The sequence below is a fragment of the Schistosoma mansoni genome (genome assembly GCF_000237925.1).
Source record: "Schistosoma mansoni, WGS project CABG00000000 data, supercontig 0322, strain Puerto Rico, whole genome shotgun sequence".
In the NCBI taxonomy this organism is placed as follows: Eukaryota; Metazoa; Platyhelminthes; class Trematoda; order Strigeidida; family Schistosomatidae; genus Schistosoma; species Schistosoma mansoni.
In genome coordinates, this window is record NW_017386175.1 from 44,042 (window position 1) to 54,868 (window position 10,827).

The window sequence follows — 10,827 nt, forward strand, 5'->3', positions numbered from 1 at the left end:
AAGGCCGACAAGCAAAAATACATGGGTGAACTAGCAACGACGGCGGAAAAAGCTGCAAGAGAAGGGAATATGAGACAACTATATGATGCAACGAAGAAATTGGCGGGGAGATATAAAAAACCGGAGAGACCAGTCAAGGACAAAGAAGGAAAGACAACCACGAAGATTCGAGGACAGCGGAAAAGATGGGCAGAATACTTCGAGGAACTCTTGAATAGACCAGCTCCATTGAATCCATCAGACACTGAAGCAACACACACTGGCCTTCCTATATCTGTCACTCCACTAACGATTGAAGAAGTCAAGATGGCCATCGGACAAATCAAGAGCGGGGAAGTGACAGGACCTGAAAGTATACCAGCTGAAGCACTAAAGTCGGACACTGAAGTAACTGCAAACATGCTTCAACTTCTATTCAAGATTTGGGAGGAGGGACAAGTGTCGACAGAATGAAGGAAGGATAACTCATCAAGATACTGTTTCCAGTACCAGGAAACGTTTTCAACAGAGTGCTGCTGAATCGGATGAAAGACGCAGTAGACGCCGAACTTAGGGACCAACAGGCTGGATTCCGTAAGGATAGGTCGTGCACAGACCAGATTGCGACACTACGGATCATCGTTGAACAATCAGTCGAGTGGAACACATCACTATACATCTACTTCATTGGCTTTGAGAAGGCGTTTGACAGCGTGGACAGGAGAACATTATGGAAACTTCTTCGACACTATAGAGTTCCTGAAAAGATTGTCAACATTATCCAAAACTCATACGATGGACTACAGTGCAAAGTCATGCATGGAGGACAGTTGACAGATGCATTTCCAGTAAGGACCGGAGTCAGACAAGGCTGTCTACTCTCCCCATTCCTCTTACTTCTAGTGATTGACTGGATTATGAAGATTTCGACATCTGAAGGGAAACACGGAATGCAATGAACATCTCAGAATGAGTTAGACGATTTGGACTTCGCAGATGACCTAACCCTCCTATCTCATACACACGAACGAAACAGCCGAATACAACAACAATACGCAGAACAACTCAATCACACTTGATGGCGAAACTGTGGAAGAGGTGGAAACATTCACACACCTGGGAAGCATCGTTAATAAACAAGGAGGATCTAGTGTAGATGTAAAGGCGAGGATTAGCAAAGCAAGGACAGCATTTCTACAATTGAAGAATATATAGAACTCAAAATAACTGTCAACTAATTTCAAAGTGAGAATCTTAAATACGAACGTCAAGACAGTCAGTTCTACTGTACGGAGCTGAAACGTGGAGAACTACTCAACCCATCGTCAAGAAGGTATAGGTATTTATAAACAGTTGTCTACGCAAAATACTCAACATTCACTGGTCGGATACTACCAGCAACATCCTTCTGTGGGAGAGGACAAATCAGCTTTCATCTGAAAAGGAAATTAAGAAAAGACGTTGGAGGTGGATAGGAAATACATTGTGGAAATCACCAAACCGCATCATTAGGTAAGCGCTAACATGGAATCCGGAAGGGATACGGAAAAGAGGAAGTTCAATGATAACACTGCGTCGGGAACTGGAAGCAGATATGAAAACGATGAATGGTAACTGGAAGGAGCTGGAAAGAATTTACCAGGACAGGGTCGGATGGAGAATGCTGGTGTGTGGCGTATGCTCCTCTATGAGGGGTAACATGTGTAAGTAAGTAGGGATTGTTAGGAATGGAATAGAAAAGTATCGTTTACTGGGCTTTTTGTGTTGAGTATTGATGGGTCGCTTCGGGTCTTTTTCATTATGTTGGTAAATACGTTAATTAGAGCTCAGCAACTTTAAGGTCTGAACCCCTATTTTAGCCCGTCAGCTTATTAGTTGGAAAATATATATAGCTAACTTTTATGCTATGAATTAGGACTAGCCCGTGAATTTCAGGATTGTGGCTATATATTTGATGTCAGCTGGCAATAAAAACTTCGATTCTGTGTAGAGGCGGTTAATGTAGACCTAGTCTAAAAACAGCTTTTGTCATCATTCACATTTTTCAGAATTTCTTTTAACTTTTACAATAATTGAGAAGAAACTGTCGTCCAAGTTTGGTCATAAATTTTTGGGCACACGCTGCATGATACATTGATCATTTCTTAAAGATGGACCGATGCCTATACTGCGACTTGATACTATTCATACAGCTACCGCGCTGACAGATTACCATCACCACTATTACGCATAGTCAGTGAAATAACACTGATTAACAGCGATTTATACAAGCAAGTTTCTTTATTCATCTGACTGTAAAGCAGAGTAGAAACTCTAAAACTTTACCCGCTTGTTTTATTTTTTTCCTTCTTTTCACCCAAATATCAAAATTCTGCAAAAGTACATATTTATGACTATCATTATGATTATCATCGTGCTTGATCTCCTGACCCATCAGGTATTCTCTTCTTCCTTTTTCTTCCTTCCCACTCTCTCTTTTCCTTCTAACCAAATTTTATTCTTGAAAATCTAAAGTTTGCATTTAAGGCATCAAGTCTTGTATTGCACATAGATAAATTACCTTTTCAGAGTGATTTCATCTTCACCACGTATTTATAACGCACTCAAATTGATATTTGACGACTATTCTCTGAGATTGTGTATGATTTTCATCTCATCGTTCTAAACTGTTGCTGTACGAACTCTCATTCCACCGTAAAATCTTACTGAACTAACGATTTATTTTCTTAGTTTTTTAAATTCATCTGGTAATTTATATATTACTGTTTATTTTCATGCTGTTTTCACAAGCATGCTTGTTAACTTGTTTACATGTTCCATATTCCTCTCATTTTTTCTCTTTCTTTCTTTAAAAGTAACTCAATATGCTTCTCAGTTCCACAGCATCAGTTTAAATGTGGTAAATATTGTGCAAACACTAATGAAACTTGTGTATTACTGTATTTTCGAAGAAACTTAAAATGTTTCTGCACAACACTCACGTACCAATAAACTGTTTGTAAGTCATAACAATAACGCATCTGCACTTCACTCGGACATCATAGACTTTCTAGATGTCTGAATCATATCACACTAAGTTTAGTTTTCTCTTTCTTTTGTTCTATGCAGTAATATTAGATGTATTCCCACAGCTATATACCCCTCCTTAATGTTTGCTTGAAGTGGACAGATAACCTACTGGACCTACTTTACCGCTGTAGTTGGCCCCAAGTGTTGCTCCTTACTGTCCAAAAAGTTGTCAAGAGAACCTCACAATGAACCGCCTACTACCAGTGGTCTTGGATCTATAGAGCTTGCAACCTATCAACCGGTTTGGATAACACAAAATAACATCAACACCAAGTTAATCTGATTAATTTGTTGTATAAATTTTCATCAGCTTTCTAATTTCAAGTACATCATGCTGATTTACCACTGATTTTATTCCATCACCGTTTCTTTATTGATAACTGTTACACTCCTACACTTTCACTCCCACTTCGATAAACATTAATCCAGCATTATACCTTTCCTAGTGCTCATACTTTGTTTGGAAACTCATAATTTATACTGTAGTTATTCAAAGCATTGCATCGATGTCTTACCCATAGTCCATATTTTGTACCTTCTTGATAGGCTCGTAAAATGTTACGTATAGAAATAGTGTTCTCCAGCATGATATGAAACATCAAACATTGTGTGAGATATGATATTTTGTTTAAAGACAAACCTTAATGAGCCTAATATCACGAAATGAGGGAGGGTAGATTTACCGACCAGAAAACATGGATGGTGAGGGTAATCACTCAAACTTATTCATGTTTGTGGGGAAGAAAATTTTGTTTGTTTCAGGCTCCTTATGATTGAGGATGAGACAATCAATTATTGATAATAAGGTTGTTCTCTTACCTTCGTTAACCAGACCCGTGTTTCACTATTTTACTAAGATAACCCATAACGTGTTAACATAGATTTAGGAATTATGACCTTGTGGCTGGCATCAGATGAAAAAACAGAAACTTAAAAAAACGGACAGTAGGAGATAGTAGTTGCAGCTTCTCAATACTTTACTCTCTTTTGATACACTTTCCGTTCTAATGAACAGCCTCCCCTATTTCATCTTCGACTTCCCGTCCATAGTTTGATTGCATTCCACATTTTACGTATCACAACTCATCGTTCCTTATTACTGTATTCTGTTATCTGAAGGCTCTAACCACGTTCCACTCTGGCACCAGCAGCTAGTATGGGTTTTATCTACTATTATATCATACCTTTGTCTGTTTAAAAACAAATGTAATCTAGGATTCTCTGGCAATGCTGTTCTTACTTACTTACGCCTGTTTCTCCCCCCCACGATGGAACATAGGCCATTGACCAGCATTCTCCGACCCACTCTGTCATGGGCCTTCCTTTCTAATTCTGTCCAATTTTTGTTCATTCTTCTCATGTCTGTCTCCATTTCTCGACGTAATATGTTCTTTGGTCTTCCTCTCCTCCTTCGGCCTTCAGGATTCCATGTGAGGGCTTGCCTTGTGACGCAGTTGAGTGCTTTCCCCACTGTATGTCCCATCCACTTCCAGCGCCACTTCCAGATTTCTTCCTCCACTGAAATCTGGTTTGTTCTCTCTCACAGGAGGTTGCTACTGATAGTGTCTGGCCAACGGATCGGAAGTATTTTGCGTATACAACCGTTAATAAACATCTATATCTTCTGGATGATGGTTTTCTTAGTTCTCCAAGTTTCCGTCCCATACAGTAGAACTGTCTAGACATTTGTATTGAAAATTCTGATCTTGGTGTTGGTTGACAATTCTTTTGAGTTCCAGATGGGTAATACTGTCCGCTTTACCAAATATAAACAGTAATAACAAATTTTTGGACGAAATTCAGTTTTCATATGTTTTATTCATTTGAACTGTTTCATCTGTTAATTTAATTGAAGTTAGAAAATATACTCATTTTATAATCTGAGTATGTTTCATTGTATGCATTTAAAAAATGTTTTTAAAAACATTAAAACTACATTCATTTATTATTGTTTACTTGAATCTTCTCATTGATGTTTAGGACTGTAATTGATCAGTTTCTTATTGACATATGTGTATACTATGTGTATTGTCTCGATATTATCTTAATTCACAAGCATTCTAAGATGCAAGTACATCCAGCTGACGAGTTCCACTTGGGACAAAAACGTAAGTCCTGGATTCCACTTGTAGTATCGGTTGTTATGTTAAGCCCATATACTTTATTCTAGCTACTGGCCAAGCCAATTCACCTATACATTGAGTCATCTTTTGATATTGTTAATCATTCGCTTATTAACCTTGAGTACTTTTTATATGAGCGCATGTGTATGCATACTTCGTATCCTATTCATCATATGTCTGTCATTCATTTTTGTCTGTTATAAATACTGATTAACGCTTGCTTAAAACGAGTTGGCTTCCCAGCCATCTCCACTATGCATCATCTTTGCTTCGCTCGCTTACACTTGCTCATGTGCCCACAGCTTTCTGGTCTGCATCATTTATCAATAAAAATGTAGTTGCCGCTTCCTTTTGCCTTCTGATTTTATACACCGTTAAGATTAGTATAATAACGGTTATCGAAGTGAACTATTAATGAATCACGGCACTACACACTTTCTTCACATGTTCTGTTTTGTAGTATATTAATATAAATATAAAATTAGCGTAAAATTAATATATATAGTTGAAACCATGAATAAATTGAAGTTAAACCGTCATGGTAAACCTGGAAGCACTGGACGACCGTTTAATTCTATTGTGGGACTCCTCAGCAGTGCGCATCCACGATCCCACCTCGCGAGATTCGAACTCAGGACCTACCAGTTTCGCGCGCGAGCGCTTAACCACTAGACCACTGAGCTGACCGGCATCCAACGCTGTTAATGCCTAGCTTGAACCAATACCATGAAGCATAGGTATATTCAAAGACTAAATCGTGAAATACAAGGGAATTGTTTATCACAAGGATATGATGAATAACAAGATCAAGACATATTTTATTCATATTTTATTTATCTTGAGTGACTTAATGTTATAAAACTATCTAAGAGCTTATACAGTTCAAATTAGACAATAAATATATAAACATGTAGAATCTATTCAAGTGTAAATCTTTTCAATGTTCCCATGTATATATAGTTTTTCATGAATGATATTTTGCATACAGTGTGTACTAATGTGCCTTATTGTGTCTTATTTTAAACATATTGTTTTTAAAGAATATTGTATGATGATCCCAGGTAAAAAATTTACTTTTACTTGAATCATGGTTATGATGCATTAGTCTATTTACAGTTTAGTAATCATAGTGTTCTTTCTTGAGGCGCCAACCAGAATAATGTGCTAAAGTCACCACTCAAAACATCAACTTTAATTTTTCTATCCGCCTCTACCATTTCACTTATGGTCTAGTGTCCGAGACTTAATCAATTATACGCCTGACCAGCATCGTTGGTCTTGAGCCAACCTATCCAAGTTTAGCTTAGCCTTATTTTCACAAGTTCGTTTCTAAGCCCTGTCTTGAGTCAAAGATATCAGTAGCCAGCTGTATTAATAATACAGTTCAAACATAGGTGATCTTATATACAAGCGCACTGAACTGTATCTCACCATAAAATGAAATATCACAATCATATAGAATCAAGTCAAAAATATATGTGAATAGAATAAGCTATAAAAAATTGACTATTCAGTAGTATAATAATAGTTAATAGGTTAAACGGAAGCTTATGATAAACGACATTTTTAAACATAGATACTTATCAACTATATAATAAGGATATATATAATAATGATCTACAAACTAGTTCCAATTGTTGCCATTTCTTCAATCTACGTTCCAGTATACCATCCCAATATTTAAAAGATGCCCTCTCCTTTACTACGTTTTTCGTAACCAAATACACGTGTCCACTTTTATGTAGAGTCACAATTGATTGATCACTGGGTGGCGATTAATGTCATGCGTGCCAAGTCCTTCTTAGTGCTGATCGAATGCTATTGATCAAGTTGCAACGTGACCACTAGTCTAGGTGGCTCGACAATGCGTGCACTATGTTGAGATAACATGGTGGGTGGAGGTGGTCAACAGGAAACCCTGGACCAGGGTTTCGTGCTACTTGGCACTCGTCAGCAAGGTGTACCTGTAATCGGTCGGTCGCGGCCCGAATAGCTCAGTGGTAACGTCTTTGACTGCGAAGCTGAGTGACACGGGATCGAATCCGCCAGGGAGCACTAGTTCCCCCAAGATTACAGGTACACCTTACTGACTAGTGCCAAGTAGCACGAAACCCGGGTCGAGGGTTTCCTGTTGACCACTATCAACCACCATCTTATTTATATAGAGTATAACGAAATGCTTTACACATATATATTAAGAAGACATCAGTTTGAAAAAAAAACTTGCATTTTGTGCAGCATAAGATAATAAATAAATCTAGCAATAATTTTTCTTTGCGCATGCATTAAGACCGTTGATGATTTAATTTTACATCATAAAGATATGATTATTGTTGGTTAATGCCTAGCAATAATGTTCAGTAAGCACATGTGTGTCAATACACACTGAGTTCTAGTCTAATGTGAACACTAATATTAAGAACTAGATTCACCCAGTCAACAATTTCTAAGGGCGTTTCCTAAACCTGATACTGACTCCCTACTCTAAAGTCTTATAAACCTGTAGCTAGAACTAATATCCTTTGAGGAAATCACCCAACTGCGTCACAAGACAAGCCCTCACATGGACCCTAAAGGCCAAAGGAGAAGAGGAAGACCAAAGAACACATTATGCCGAGAAATGGAGACAGATATGAGAAGAATGAACAAAAACTGGATAGAACTAGAAAGGAAGGCCCATGACAGAGTGGGTTGGAGAATGCTGGTCGGCGGCCTATTTCCATCGGGAGTAATGGGCGTAAGTAAATAAGTGGAACTAATATCAAGTCACTCACTAAATAGCTTTATTGTATTCTTGGATATGTGCAACAAACAGACACAAAACATCTTGATTATTTAAAAATTGTACAATTATTTTCTAATTCCAGTTTTTTATTCTCTAATGAATACTTACTCACTTACTTACACATAGGCCGCCCATCAGCATTCTCCAACCCACTCTGTCATGGGCCTTCCTTTCTAGTTCTATCCAGTTGTTATTCATTCTTTTCATATCTGTTTCTATTTCCCGGTGTAATGTGTTTTCTCTAATGAATAGAGCTAATTATTTATTTCAGATTATTTTGATCAATGTAGAAAAGTTGTAAGTGATGACAAGCAATTAATTTACGTGATTCAGGTTCTTTATATGCTTTCATTCATTTACTTTTAAGTTATCAACTTAAGTGTAGCACTTATGTATTATGATGGTTAACATTAAAAAAATGGTCAATAAGTCAGCTGATTTGATTTGTATTACTGAGTATACTATTCCATTCATGGTCATATTTATGAGAACCGTGAAATATAAAATTTTCCTTAGCAAAATAATCAAGTAGGACAATATGTAACGTGATTTGCAACCACCATTCTTCTACTTTGGTTTAGAATGATTATTTGAGGAAAAAGTATTCTTTGTTTTATTATAACAAATGATTCTATAGCTATTTTAGGGAATTCGATGATTGAGTCTGAATAGTCACTTCATTAAAAAAAATCAAACTGAATTAGGTAGGTTTTCTTGATATATTATGCTTCTTGATCATAAGAAATTAGAATCTTATGAAGTTTACCAATGATTATGTTGATATTCAAGGACTCCAATATTTTCACCAGGGGGTTTTGTGGAGATTTTAGTAATTTTATATAGTTAAGATCATGAGTCAATTGAAGCTAGACCACCATGGAAAACCTGGAAGCACTAGACGGTGGGATCGTGGATGCGCACTGCTGAGAAGTCCCACAATTGGACAAAACGGTCGTCCAGTGCTTCCAGGTTTTCCATGGTGATCTAGCTTCAAGTGACTCATGATTTAAACTATGAAAATTACAGAATGTCTTCATAGAATATGAAAACTATACATTAAACACTTCAGTTACACATCGTTCATCAATTCTCTTTTACAAATCTCATCATTCCTTAATTCCTGTTGTTATTAAAATTTCTCACTGTTTATAGTCCTGTTCTCATCATTTCGATCTTCTCAAGCTTCTGCTACCAGTCATTCCACTTCTGATGCGTGTTACATACTACTGATGTCTGTCGACATAAATAGCATACATCGCAGATCAATCAGTTATTTGATTATATCATCAGAAATCACCAGTTTTTAGTTACAAATAAATGTCATTCATACTTCTGATTCTATCATAAACTTTAAGGGATTCATAATTAAAATAAGTCTCAGTACAACCATATATCTGGTCAAGGTGTGGAGCCTCAAATCATAAAAGTGAAAGACAAATTTTATGTCGGAAATCATACACTTTGACCCTTATATCAGTAGAAATGGAAACTGAAAACTGAAGGTTAACAGAAAGAACAGGAGTTATAGAATTAAACTTTTGAATATTTAAATTTAGATTTCGGCGACCGATAAAGAAATTGTCTACATACTTCACTACGATCTATATCACCCAAGATGTCAACTATCGAAATTCATAACTTGGAATGCCTCAACTAACAGATCCAAATTGTCTATCATAGGTTAAACATATAAATAGTTAATTTATCAGTCGATAAGATTATGTTATTTCTCAATTTTAAAGTTATTATCTGTTTTCAAAAGTACCCTTACTATCGATGTAATTTACTACATTACATGAGTATTTTGTATGTAACCACCTTAATCGATAGAATTCAAAAGCCTAAATAATAACCATACTAGTGCAAATCTAAGCATAAGTTTGTTAATCATACCTTGTAATTACTTTAGAGACATAAGAGACTAAATACTTGTGTTATATCCCGTGGAGATTTATAAATGGTAACTTTGAGATCTATTTATGGACCAATATGATATGTATATTACCTATTGTATAATTGTTAAGTAACTGAACTATTCTTATTCGTGTCCTTCTTATTATAAGCTTTATTTTGACCCATAGACTATTATTATGTGATTTACCATTCTTGAGTTATCCCTAGTCTATTAATTACTGTTCCCCACATTCACAGCCACATTTGGCTAAATCTTGTACAAATGTTATTTTCTGTTTTATGGTACGATGTGGCCAGTTTGTTTGGTATATAAACTCAGTATGTTTGAAATACAATGATTCATACCACAGAGGCTGTTATTGGTGTTCTGGACTTAACTAGCTGGGTTAGGCAGAAAAGAGGACTGAAAAGTGCTCTAGACTGCTCGCACAGATTTTGTGTGTCATTGGGTCGATCAATAAATTCACTCCTCTCCAATTGGCGGGAATCATCACGTCATATATTAACCAGGCACGCAGGCAACACGATATAACAACTTCCATTCAAACTATAGCGCTATTCTTCAGTAACCAATTATGCACAAACATAATAAAATATTTATTTTATAATTGCTATACTATATGGTAAAATAAATCCCCTATAACATGAATTAATAAATTTAAGTAATAGAAACGTCAGATTGCAAATTAATGACTAAGAGGAAAAGACAGAAAGACAAAGTAAACGAAAGGAAGAGAGTAATAATTTAGAATTCGACTTGTCATTGACAGATACATCCTTATCTTGAAGACAGTTTTTCGTAGTAAACTCAACTTTTCTAAAACTGCATTCATCAATCGTGAATTCATTTAATGATATTGAGTTTTAAGTATTTATACTTCTCATTGGCGAATGTTATTGATGTCGTTTTAATGAACCATTCACTTTTATAGTTGAAAGCGTGGAGTCAATTGAAGC